Source organism: Lissotriton vulgaris, chromosome 4_1 (assembly GCF_964263255.1).
Source record: "Lissotriton vulgaris chromosome 4_1, aLisVul1.2, whole genome shotgun sequence".
Taxonomy (NCBI): Eukaryota; Metazoa; Chordata; class Amphibia; order Caudata; family Salamandridae; genus Lissotriton; species Lissotriton vulgaris.
In genome coordinates, this window is record NC_141691.1 from 1,145,367,915 (window position 1) to 1,145,382,158 (window position 14,244).

Genomic DNA, 14,244 nt, shown 5'->3' on the forward strand with positions numbered 1-14,244 from the left:
GTGAGCATTTTCTTTGCCTCAAGCATCATCTGTACTGGGGTGAATGTATGACATTGTTCGGCATTCTGTCCATCAACTGTTGTTTTTGCAAGCATCATCTCCAGCACAAATCTGACTTGAATTTGGATGTATAAATCAAGATTTGGGTAGAAGATCCACTACAGTAAAATTCTAATATAAGATTTGGCAAACTCAATTCGTCCCATTAAATAGTACTTTATGATTGGCCCTGCAAACTCGCTCACAGATGGCCTACCAGAAGTACCTAGGAAATTCAAACACACAGTTGAATTTAACTGAATTGTGGGGTACAAACACATCATATGACATGTTTAAAAGGGTGGTAACAAAGTGGTTAACCAAGCCTAGCAGACAAAAATAAATTAAGTTCTCAATCCCACGCCTGGATTGTGATAAAAAATGATGGCGTATTGAAACTGGCACTTTATCAAGGTATCCCCTTTCCAGTGTATATAAAACACAGAATAATGACCCTGTGTTCTGGCAAATTACCAGCATTGGCAAATCGATCAGCTTGGGATTATAGTAGATCCACAGAATGAAGAATTTGCAAGCCAAAAATGTGGATTTTATCCATCTAGTCTGTATCTGTATGAAATTGCAAATCCTTCGATTAATGCTTTTAAAAAAGATTTTTTATGACTGAGACATTCAAACATATAGAGAAACAATAATAGCGAGCCTCAGCTCAGGCAACCTGCAATTAAACTGTAAACAGGTGCAATCCATGATATGACATATAAATAAGCAATTACACCTTTATAAGACAATCAGCGCTGGCAGTATAAGGGATGGAATTCAGCAGTGCTGGAGTATTTGCCTCCTATATATAATTTGTTACTTGTATTGTCCATTTGTAACTATTATCTATAGAGTCCTTATATTTACAATGCAATCGAAAATAACATTGCTAGGCAATATGCAACACATCGCAATAAAACAAATTGATTTAACAAATAGAGATAAGGCAAGAAGAAAAGAGCTCAGTGTGACAAAAAAAGTTACTGTATTAATGAATTTTTTTTATTACAAAAAATCAGTATACAATTCCTCTCGAAATAATTTCTATTTGAAAATACATCAAATTGATGGGGTTTTTTTCCATTTTTTTTTTCATAGTTTAAGTTTATTTGCACAGGTAATGAAAACCAATGCAGTACAGTTACAAGATATAAAAATAAAAGGAAAAAGATAAAACGCAGTATAAAACAGATGTGTTATAAAACCAATCTGGCTTAAACAATACTGTACTATTCATCCCAGTTGTAAACATATTTAGCCTTTCATGTGTCGCACAAGCGTTTTTGACAGTAATCTAAATAGTGTATTAAAACAAGAAACAAGATTAAAAAATCAGTTTTTTTTTTTTTTAGCTTTTTGTTTGGTTTCAAACCAGTTCAGGAATCAAGTCCGGGCATTTTTTTCCACTGCCTTTAGAAATTTTACAAGGCTACAGCTCAGCTGAGGGTCCTGAGAGGAAAAACAGGCAAGAGCAGCACTCCTTCATGTGCGAGTCCCGTGTCTGATGAAGTGGTGTTTCAAGAGGAGTTTCCGCTCTTCCAGCATTTTCTCGCAGGAGCATAATAGATGGACCATATCTTCTTGTGTTGCACCACATAGCTGGCATAGTGTGCCTGCTTTCTCTTTTTGCCAATGCGGAAGATGCCGAATACAGGGTAAAAGTCCTAGCCTATACCTTAAAAAGCACATTTTGATCGTTTTGGCGTAGCCCAGCCCAAGATAGATCTGGGGAGCTTGTGCTGAATATGAGTTCAGGATCATCCAAGCATGAGATCTTTTTGAGAAGTCTGATTTATCTTGGACCCACAACTTTTGTTTAATCGACTTCTTTGTCAGTTTTTTGAGCGTTTTGTGATTTGTGGAGGAGGTCCAGAGCTGCTCCAGCCCGGTATTTACAATACTTTTTGCTAGGTATATTGCAGCCGGTGAGGTCGGAGACTGCTCTATCTCCCTCCACAGGTATTCGTTCAAGGTTCCTTCAGCAGATTTCCTCACTTTGTCCCACATCAAATTGATGGCATTATATAGTACATTGGTTGTACTAAGAACATTTTATTTATTTCTTCTTACACAAATGTCCTAAAAATACGATGAATATCAAGGGTGGTAGAGAATAAATGTGCGACGCGCGTTTCGGCGCAAGTAGCGCCTTCATCAGGAAATGCCACAGGTGAACCTAAAAACAAATAAAAATACCCTGAGAACTCATTTTCTTAATCTGAACATATTTTCTTGCTAACAAATACTTTACATATTATCTATGATATAAGTGCCTTCACTTGGACACTGAATGTAACAGAGGCGGAATCCAAAGTGCAACAATTCACTAAGTAAAGAAAGGAGTAAGGAGGAAAGAACAGACAGAATAGAATTAGATAGTCCCATTTCCAAATCAGTTTAACTGATTGTATATATCCTATTGTGGCTTACTTTTTATGGTATTTGACTGTGTTCTGCTGGATAGCGGTGCAGACACCTTGGTAACTTTCACTCTGCAATAGTCCATATATTTAATTAGGACGTGAGCACTGTTTATTATTATCATCAAATATTTATTTTACCAATGAAACTTACTAACCTGCATTTCTATGTCACTGATGATTGTATAAATGTTGCTCTTATGGCTGTAGATGCTACATAGGATACCTTTATGGTTTAAGTCTATAGGAAGGAACGTAGAATTCATGTTAAAACATACATATTTATTTCAAAAATATTTTATATGGTGCTTTTTATTGTATCTCTAAATATATATATATTTTAATCCTAATTTTATTTTCATTCATGTCATCACCGTCTTATGTGAGAATCCCAAACAATAGCTTTAATAAATGAAAATATTGACATTGAACAGTCACACCTTCCTTTATTTTTAATGTATTCTTATTTTATAGATTGAATAATAATTGTTATAGTTTTTACTAATTGAAACAATAAAAAACTATTGATTGATTGATTTATTAGATTGCGTGTTTCCTAGGATGTCTCTCTACACATATCAGCACAGAATTCTAACAAGGAATGGATAATAGTTTAATAGTAACTATGAATGAAGTTAGTAGGTAATAGGCATTTTTATTTAAATTTGCCTACCCTAAATACTTCCAGAAAAACAAGATTAAGAATTAAGTATGCTAAAATGTTCAGTTTCAGCTCCAAAAGACTGAATATACCTATATTTCATTACCTCAGTCATGCTAATCCTCTGCAAAACACCTCAAATAGTCAGCTATAGCAAAACAAAGTCTTTGAGACTTCAGAGGATCTATTTGGAGGATCTATTCAAGAAGATTTTATGAAATTGTTCACCAATATTCTGGCTGAATATGGCCCTTTTATTTAAATACTTGAGCCTTGAAGTTGGTTCTTCTCAATTGGGAGATCCTATGTCCCTGATAAGATATATTCTTTAATGGTCAATCTCTATAAGATTGAAACAATTTAAAGTCAATCTAAAATTGTATTACTCACCTATGCGAGAATGACCCTTTTGATGAGGTGCAAAATAAGTTGTCTGTAGTTGAATTGAGCTGTCACACAAATCACATAGTTTTGCTTAAAAATCCATTATCTGTTTTGGGGATTCAGTCATCAACTGCCAAAGCCAATGGTGCTTTGGGGCAGTACCTCTAAAATCAACCCACAGCCAGCACAAATTCTGCTAAGTGTCTAACAATGGTTTTATGTGGCCAGGTGAGGATAGGGCATTAGAGGTTCTTCTGGGGTGAAGGAGATCTCGAACACGAAGTATAGCCTTTAATTAATGGCATTGAGTGCACTTTTGGACTTGTTCTGCACTGTTGATTGGGAAGGAGACTCATGGATTCCACTACTTTTCTACAGCAACATTCAGATCTACAGGTTAGCGGTGACGTGATTCTGACAAACATCATTTCTCAAATTACAATATTTCTCTCATTACACCTCACACATGCAAATATGTCTTGTTAAAAATGTATGAGAATGCTTAACAAATCTTTATTTTAAATAATATTTTCTTTGACTACCTTTTTATATAAAATTTAATAGTTCCTAACATCCCCTTGTGTGTGTCTCAATGTATGTGTTGCTATATATGGTGTGTGTGTAAATCATATGCATTAAGGCAAATGTTGAAACCATCAATATATCTTCCAATCCCACCTGAATGTCATACAATTGCATACAAAAACATGAATGTCCATTTACTTAGAAAAGACATACACTTTATTACCCACATGTCACTCAATACTACACATTAATTTACAAATATATACAAGCAGGCAGATTGAAATACCCATGGGGACACCCTCCTAATAGTTCACTCTCTTTGCAAGCCCAGAAAACTAAGACCACAATACCCACCGCCTATACCAGACACAATGGAATGGGGTAGTTATTTGAAGACAGGGTGACTGGCTCTGCCAAGGGGTCATCATAATTAATGGGAAGCCCAAGTCTGAATGGCCCAGCCAGCTCCCGGTGGGGGTGGGTGGCCATGGCACTCTGAACTCTGATCCCCTCAGACATGGAATCAAGAACAGTGGCTGGCACATTACAGTGCCCCCCTGGTGTAGCCTCCCTGGGAGGAAAGGCAGATGGAGCCTGGTAGTGCTCATCTTTTCTTCAATCCCTGTGAACTGGGAGTCAATGCAAATCATTATGTGCAGGACCCTGGGGAAATGGAGGCCCCAGAGGCAGCTTGAATGGTTGGCAGAGGTGGGCAGATTTACTTACAGCTCATGTGACTTTGTGGAGGCAATTGGCGCTTTTTATTGTAACTCATTTTACAGAATTACTAAACTTTTTGTGCAGCATTTTGATATTATACCAATATGTTTATAGGTCCATTAAATGGAGCCTACATTGCTATCATTTGTCAAATCAAATCAACATTTCTTTGTTCAGTTTCATGTTACATAAAAACATTAAAACACGATGTAAAAACCAGGATTAAAATGGTATCTATACTACTATTATAAAGGAAGAACTTTGAACTTTTGAGGCGGGTAAACTCGGGAACCACAGCGCCAATCCACACACCCGATACATTGTTGTAATCGTCAGGGTGTGCAGATGGACATAGGCTATATAAACGTAATAAATATACGTTATTTAAAAAATTTACCGAAAAAAAGGAGTCCCTTGGAAGAAGCGCCTGCCGCGACGTGCGTGCCCGATGTGAGGAGCGCGGGGAGGAGCGGCGTCCAGGAGCGCGAGGAGGACCGGCGGACATGGCGCGGGGAGGAGCGGCGGACAGGCGGTGAGGAGCGGCGGACAGGCGGGGAGGAGCGGTGAGCGGCGGATGAGGTAGGTTATTTATTTATTTATTTAGGAGCCGTGAGCGGCGGAAAAATAAAGCAAAAATGAAAATCGTGAGCAAGAGGAAGCAAATGGAGCATTACAAAAGTGAGCCAAATGGTGCATTACAGGAGGAAAAAGTTACGTGTGCAGGTTACAAAAGCGTACATCGTGAGCAAGAGGAAGCAAACGGAGCATTACAAAAGTGAGCCAAACGGTGCATTACAGGAGGAAAAAGTTACATGTGCAGGTTACAAAAGCGTAGAAAGTAAACATAGAGGTATAGGAGGAAAACGTGACGGGTGCAGGTAGCAAGAGGAAGCAAACGGAGCATTAAAAAAAGTGAGCCAAACAGTGCATTACAGGAGGAAAAATTACGTGCAGGTTGCAAAAGCGTAGAAAGTAAACATAGAGGTATAGGAGGAAAAAGTGACGTGTGCAGGTAGCAAGAGGAAGCAAACGGAGCATTAAAAAAGTGAGCCAAACGGTGCATTACAGGAGGAAAAAGTTATGTGTGCAGGTTACAAAAGCGTACAAAGTAAACATTAGAGGTATAATAGTGCAATATATGGTGGAAGGCTCCGGGGGACCCACGGACAACGTCGGAGCGGGCGGGGGCCCTGAAGCCTAATTGCTCCCGGACAACGTCGGGACGGGCTGCTAGTAGTACAATATGTACAATCACGGAAGCAAACCTGTGCAAGTTCATAATTCATCTTATGTTTACAAATTGCATCTAATATCCCAGACATCAATTATATTAGGAAAAAACATCTAAAAACAGTACATAAAAACGATTAACTAGATCAGGGACCTGTTAGCTGTACAAGTACATGAAACCAAAGATGGTGACAAGGGATGAGCCAAATAATGACAACTCACCCTAAGCTTGCTAGCAGATTTAAAAAAAACTTAAAACATGAAATACAGTATTGCCCGTTAACATCAGGAGAAATATAAAAGTGGCCCGAACTTGTTTAAAGTTGGCCTGTTTTTAGGATGGGAATTAAATATGATTTTTTAAGGGTGTCGTAAAATGGACAAAACAAAGTAAAATGTAACATTTCCTGCCAAGATATTTCATCGCAGCCACTGGGCAGAAAGGATTGCCCTCTATTTAAGCCCCTTGGCACTTCTCCACTGGAGAACTGCACAGAATGTCTGGGGATATCTGCCCCCTCTAAGTTGTGTCTCTCCGTCTGTTGCCCATAGAACCCCTCCTCCTCTGGTCTGTTTTCTAAAATCAAACATGGACCATATATCGTTTAATACACAGGGGATTATGATTGCTGTAGCTACTGGCTGTAATTGAAAACCCTGAGATCAGATAATAAAGGGTGCTAGAGATTAAAATAAAATCAATAATAGAGGTTTCCGGCCCAGCCCCTTAAAAGTTGGGATAAGATATCGCCTAGCAGGGATCAATTTCTTAATAGTTACTTGAAAATCAAAATCACAAACCAATGCATTTAATTTCTTCCCCCGCCTGCAATGTTCAAAATGCACACCGTCTGCAAGAGGAATCCTCACTAGACCCTGGACCCTCCTGCCTTAAAGCCTCATATATATGCATATTAAAGTCCCCTAACCAGGACTATGGGGCATATGTATGAACATCCCGTTTTGAGAATCTCAAATTGCGATATTTTGCGCTTAGCAGTTTGAGTTTCGCAAATCGGGATGTATTTAAAATGATGATACTGAAATCGCAGTAAATTCTTAGAAACATGATTTGCGATTCCTTAATTGCAAAATTCGCAAATTAGGAAATCGCAAAATCGTGAATCTGCAATACAGGTGCAGCCTGATGACATCACAACCAGGAAGTGGGAGTGATTTGCTGCACCTGATTGCCTGAGCCACAGTCAGAGGCTGTTTGGAGAGTGTGAGGAGTCAGCACAACAGAGAAACAACCCAAATGGAGTCCCAGAAGCAGCATGAGGGCAAGGAGGGTGAAAAGAGGAAGAGAAAACACAAATTCTCTGACAAGGAGCAGGAGGTGCTCATAGAGGAGATGGTTTGCAGCCATGAGCTCTTCTTTGGGAAAAAGGCACTGCGAGTCCCTGAATCAAGGAAAAGAAAGATTTGGCTGGACATTCAAGAGAAAGCCAATGCTGTGGGTGTGACTCATCGCACTGTGGAAGAACTGCGCAAAAGGTGGTATGACATGCGGCACAGGTCAAAGCAGAGGGTGGCAGCTGGACTGAAGGAGTCAAACAAGACTGGGGGAGGATCATCCACAGCAGCAGAGCCAACACCCCATGAGGAGCTGGTGGAGTCAACCCTCTTGCCTGGGAGCGTCAGTGGTGTGGCTGACATCGACAGCTCTGACCCTGCATCCAGCAGCCAAGGTAAAATGCATGCCAAATATATCTGCACAAATCCCCATCCCATGCACACTTCCAAGAATGCGCAAAATAGAAACAACACATGTCACTCCGGTCCACTTATTACAGCACACCCAGCAATGCATCATGGGAGTTGTAGTACGATGTAGGATAGTGTGTCCATGACACATAGGAAATCAAATGCAACATGTGGTTCAGTGATCAGGGAATAAGACAGTGTCAAAAGATAGTCTAGACAATATGTAGAAACTTTATTGAGTGCAAAATGCAGAAAATGACATAAACTCATGTATCCCCCTTTACATCCACAGCACAATCTAGGGCACTTGATGACAGTGCAGAGGGAGTTGACTTTGCGAATCCTGAGGACCAGGCTGATGATGGGGACTCAAGTGAAGAGTCAGAGCACACAACCATCATGCGCAGGAAGCGCATACATGTGCCCCCACTGCCTCCAATAGAGGATGACTTAAAGGCCACAGGGGAGGCGAGTGAGCAAAGAGAGGCAAGGCAGGGTGTATCACACATCTGTAGGCAGGAAAACCCACAAATGAGTGTGCCAGCAATGGAAACACGCATGTCAAGGCCCGGGAGCAGCACTGCCACCAATGAGGAGCACACAGTATTTGCAGTTCTTGAAAACAGCATGCTGCAGGCACAGCACCTGCAACATAAATTATTGCGCTCCATTAATAGGCAGCTCAGCAGGAATCTGCGCTACATGGGGGAGGGCATCATGGCCATGGCAGGTGCCATACGTGACCTCTGTGACACCCTGAAACAAAACCAAGATGCCAGGGACAGGGCTGCCCAATGTGCCAACGCACGGCTGCATAACTACACAAAGGCGGTGAACCGCCTGTGCACCACCACCAGTAACTTGACTCATTGCAGCATTACCATGCAGGTGGAAATGTCACACTGCTGCCAGGACATTGTAAGAGAGGGCTGGAACAGGTCACCAATGCGGTTGATCAAATGCAGATGGCTAACTCAGGTGGCACCGCACTCATGGTCTCTGGGGAGAGTGAGGAGACGTCAAGTAGGAGTAGCAACACACCTACTTTGCCTGAAGCAAGAAGGCGCAGTGGCAGACAGGGTGCAGTACCTAGGCACCCAACGGAGGGCACTCAGCCTGGAGACCGACCAGCACCAATCCGTCACCGGAAGAGGTGAAATGTACAGTGGAACATTTGTGTCAATGGGTGATGCAACCCAGCAATACATATTGGGCACATTCTTGGGAACTACCTGCACTGTGTGCATAACGTGCTGGGTACAGCAACAGTGAATGTTTTTGAAGTGTGAATAAACACATCACAGATTTCAAAAATCATTTTGGCTCATGTCATCATTACTCACCTAGAAGTACTTTTGTGTGATCTCAGTCCATCTCTGACGTCCGGCAGCTGCCCCAACTCCAGATGCTGGTCTGCCAGGGGGAGCTGGGCAATCGTCATCCGATGTGTCTGTATCAGTCACATCAATTGTGGTGCCTTTCTTCATAGCCATGTTATGGAGCATTGCACAGCTTGCCATGTTTTTGCAGCTTGTCTCAGGGCTGTATTGCAGTGCTGCTCCGCTTTTCTGCAGGCACCAGAACACGCTATTTAGGATTCCAACCGCACGCTCTATGACACAGCGCATAGATCTGCGTGTCCTGTTGTATCTCCTCTCCCTTGCATTGGCTGGATCCAGGAAGGGGGTCAGGATGAAGTCCCGCACTGCATAGGCACTGTCACCTGCAGGGATAGACACAATAGGTAAATCAATGTCCCCACCCTGAGGCGATGTAGTGGATGGATGGATATGTGCCATGCATTTAACTAGCAGGTATCCCTCTCCAAACTCTCCAGCACTCAGACGTCTGTGTATCCCACTATGTCTAAAGATGAAAGAGTTGTGTGTACAGCCAGGGTATTTTGGTACAATGTCATTGATGATATACTTAGCATTGCACACAATCTGTTTATTCAGGCAATGGTAGCATTTACGGTTTCTGTGGACATATTCAGTTGCTGCTGGGGTGTGATGGCCACATGGGTCCCAATGCAGCCAATGACATGGGGTAAACGTGCAATCTGGTAGAAGTCAAGTTTGGTTTGCTGTAATGCCTGTTGGGTGATGGAGAACTATATGTGATGTGATAGCCTCCGTAGCATTGCATCTAGAAAGCCATGGAAAAAGCGCAAAAGAGCACTCCCCGCCAACATCTGCTGTGACCCCTTGAAAACTCCCTGAGGCCAGGATGTGCAGGGAGCACAGGACCAGCACATGGGTGGTAAGTGTTTGGGTCCTATGTGTTGGGTGTTCCAAATAGGGTTTCAGCTCCTCAATCAGGTCCAAGATGGTCTGTGGGTGCAGCCTGTACTTGTCATGGATCTCCTCTTCAGTCTGCTGGAACAGAGTGATGCACAGCCTGAAGATACGTTGCTTTCTCTTTCTCCTCTGTGCAAGACCCCAAATATGCAGCCTCCTGGGTATTACATATAGTGCTGCCATTGTGGAAGGTTCAGTTGCATAGTGGGCTGGTTTAAGTACCTTGCACCTGGTTACCACCTGCATTCACTTGGTGTTAATTGCGATTTCTTTTTTGGCAAAATCGCAATTTGCTATTTTTTCATACATTTCCTTGTGATTTCTTAAATTGCGATTTCCTTTTTACGATTTTCGCAAACTGAGAAAATCACAAATTAGGAATTTGCAAGGATATTTGCTGATTTTTTTTCGCAGTATAAGAAATTGCTATTTTTGTGATTTCTTACTTTGCGATGCGATTGTGTCTCATACATCTCAAATTGCGAATTTTTATTCACAAACGCTGTTTTTTGCAATTCGCAACGTTTGCAACAAAAAAATTGTTTCATACATATGCCCCTTAATTGCCGGACTTTTGTGGCAGGGCCATACAGTTGGTTAAAAATGAACATAAGCGAGTGACATTACACACCTCAGGGAGAAGGGAAGTGGCATTATAAAAGCTCAAAAGCAGTAGACTGTGTGACCCTGAGGAGAAGGTTAACGCCTGAAGACACGGATTATCCATATTCAATACCACTATACCACCTCGTAGGCTAAGTGACACATAAACTGCAAGACCCCCTTTTGGACGTCCCACCCTTAAAGAAATTGCAGGGATGTTAAAAAGCTTAAAGCTAACCAAAAATAGGTAATAAAAATGGTCCATGTCTCTTTGAAACAGATGATGTCATATTTATTGATGAAAGCCAACCACCCCAGAACCGTGAACTTGCTTGCTAAGCGGTAATGTTCCCTCAAATGATGATGGAAAAGTTATTACCCAACGGATGGCTGCAATGGTTCACCTGAGCCAGCTGATCCTTTAAGTCCGCATGTGAAGGCACCGTGGAGTTCCTTGGACCTGGTCCATCCAACCAATCACAGTTGTCATTTGTCCCAGAGGCTCAAATGAGTTGAATAGAGGGACAGGAGGCAGCTGTTGAGGCCATCCAAATGGGGTTGGGGTTACAAATTTCCTTGGATGCAATACCATAGGTGTGGGTGGGTAAAAGTGACCCAAGAGCTGTGCTCTTACAGAGGAAGAAGGGCCTGTTCTATTACGATGGTTAGCTGCATAGAGAATCCTTTCTACCAGACGTAGTCTGTTGAAATTATTGATTATACAATCACCATCACTACTCTTTTTCGAGCCTCCTATCCAGGCCACCCTCTAACCCTTTCCACTACAAGTCCAAGGGGTGTGTTGTTATTAAGCCAGTAAAGAACCTTGTTCTTTAATTGGTAAAAATACTCAGTGGTGTCCGGCTTCAGGACTGGCACGTTACGTAAAACTACTACATTTAGTGTTGCTTAGGGGTGAAGGTGGATGGAGTTTGGACCCTTGGGCACTCTGTCTTGCTGAAAAGTGGCAAAGATTTGGGCGTCCCCTTCTACCCCCCTCACATGAGGAGCTGACTCCCTACGATGATTGGCCTTTGATCTAAATGACACCTGATGGCATGACCCCGCCTGCGACCACATGTGTAAGGTAGGAGTTGTCCGATGCTTGCAGATGGGCCAGGTAGGGAGATGGTGCTCGCTGGGTGGTAGGTTTGGGCAATAGGCACTTCACTTGATGCAGAAGTAACAGGAGCCGAGCCGGCAGATGCATCAGCTGCATCACAGTAGAGGGGAGTAGGATTAGATGTTTTAAGAAATTGAGACAGATTTAAAATATCTCTCCCCATAAAAGATAACCTTTGCTTAATTGGTTCCAACTGAAGGTCTACGCGATCAGGAAGGGAACTCAGACCAGTCTCAAGCATGACCACCAGGTCCTCTTTCGACATGGGGACTGCTCACTGGATGTTTGACAGTGGTGTGCCCACTTTAGATCATTTCGCCTTAGACCCGGTGGTGTATTTGCGCTTGGCTGCAGATCCAACCCCACCACAAGACTGCCCCTCCTGGACAAGTACACTGGGGCTTTTGGTTTGAGCTAGTAACCTACTCCCTAATGTAGGCCCCACAGTTGGCTCATCACCATCAAGCTGCTCTTTGATGGTAGTAAGACATAGAGATGTGGCTATCGACTCGATTCCCTCCTCAGAGCACTGAAGCCCAATATTAGATGCACTGGATAGAAGATGATTCGCCGGGGACTGGGAAAGATGGCGAGACACAAGTTCAATTTCTTTTTCAAGAGCCCCCGCTGCTCTTTGTAAAAAAACAGTCCATTGTGCTGGTGACTGGGGCAGCGTTGACCACTGCCGTTTTGTGCTTACCCATTTTTACCCCCCCTGAGCGATTTGAGGATGTAAATGCATGATTTCCTGTAGGTTCCAACCTCTGTATTTAATCAGACCCTTCTTCCCCAACGCCCAAGTAATTGTTGACAGAGAACAACAATAGTAGGTAACTTGTGATGAAGAGGCTTACTTACCAATGGGCTTACCTTGCACCACTGGAGGCTTGAGTGTCTGGTGCTGGGTGGAGCTGATAGATGCAGTTAAGAGCTTGAACTGAATTTATCACACTCAAGGCTTCTGGGCTGCGACATCAGTTGAAATCCTGGATGGATGTAGTGCTGTCAGTCGCGACATCGAGCCACTAGGGGTGCTGGGATTTGTGGTCCCGGTCCAGGCCAGTCACCGCACTTCATGATGATGGCAGCAGCAGTGGTACCAGAAACAAGTAAATGGGGCTATCATTTGTCAGCAGGGCCATGCAAGTACTGGTGTAAAAACAAAAAGGGGTGCGATTAGGAAACAATTTTATTATGCATTATGCCCTTTTCCTTTAGTTTTTTAGTATGCGTGGAAACTAACCGTTGCTTTTTCATCACCCACCATTTGGCTCAAATTGCTAGACTTTTGGGTAAGCTGAGGTTTGCACAGCCTTTCAGTTTTACTCCTGGGTTCTTAGGGAATATTTCCTAGAAAACAGACACTAAGTGCCAGCTTTATCAAGGGCTTGTGTTGAATTTCGTTCACTAAAAGTGACGTAAGGAGAATGGAACCTCTTAAGTGAGATTTACTATGTCACACAGAGCCACATTGCATGGCAGTGCAAATGTACCTTTGGAAGCGATTCGATAGGTAGAGTGTGGGTGTTACCATGCATCCACCCATGGTTTTTGGTGCACTCCCAGATTTACTAACATTATTAAACCTGGAAATGGATCCAAATGCTACAACTACCCAGTGGAGGCGTAACAAGGAGAAATATGTTTATTTCTCCTTGTTTATTCCTCTTTCTGTGTGCTGTATTCTGCAGCACACATTTACACAGGAAAAAGCATCAGGGGATTGTTTTTGTTCAAGAAGGTATCCCTACCAGTCTACTACCAGATAAAATCCATTCAAAGTGCTAGATTACGAGTATGGACGGCAAGACTAGCAGGGTCGCAGCAGTGGCGGTCTTCTGGTTGCCCTATTATATTTAGGGGGTTGGTCCACCATTGCACCACCAACGCTCCAGGGAACCACTGTTCCCTTGGGGTGGTTTAGGCTCTGTAGAGGTAGGAATATGCTTGAAGGGACTGCCCCAGTCAGGGTCCAAGAAAATTAAGTCTCACAGCCAAGGATGTTTATTATAAATCTGGATGTGTATTGAGTGGCATGACTGGTTTAACACTTGTTCTAGCTCAGGCCACATAAATAACATTAGTATACATATCTCCCCTGAAGTTATCAGAAAGGATTTCACCATGGAATCAGATTACATTTGAAAGGAAATACCATTTAATCCTAGGTCTGTTCTATGACAAATGTGCCTGATCCTACACAGTGAAATAGCTTTTAGGCCTCTAGTCACTAGGTGGACACACTTTTTAAATATATATAGTACTCCACTTTGCTATATATAAGGCACCCTGCCTGGTGGACTTATGAGTCACACTATAGTAAAAATATTTTCCCTCACATTGAAGGCAATTTTCCTTACCATGAGGTTCAGCACTGCCTTTAAACTTCAGCCCAGCCAGAGCAAAGTAGTGCTCCTGGCTGACAAATATTTTTGTCACATGAGTGGGTGGTGTAAATGTACACAGCAGACCCCATATCACATTACACTCTGATGCCATTTATGCATTTTTTTGTGCCAGCCATCACTC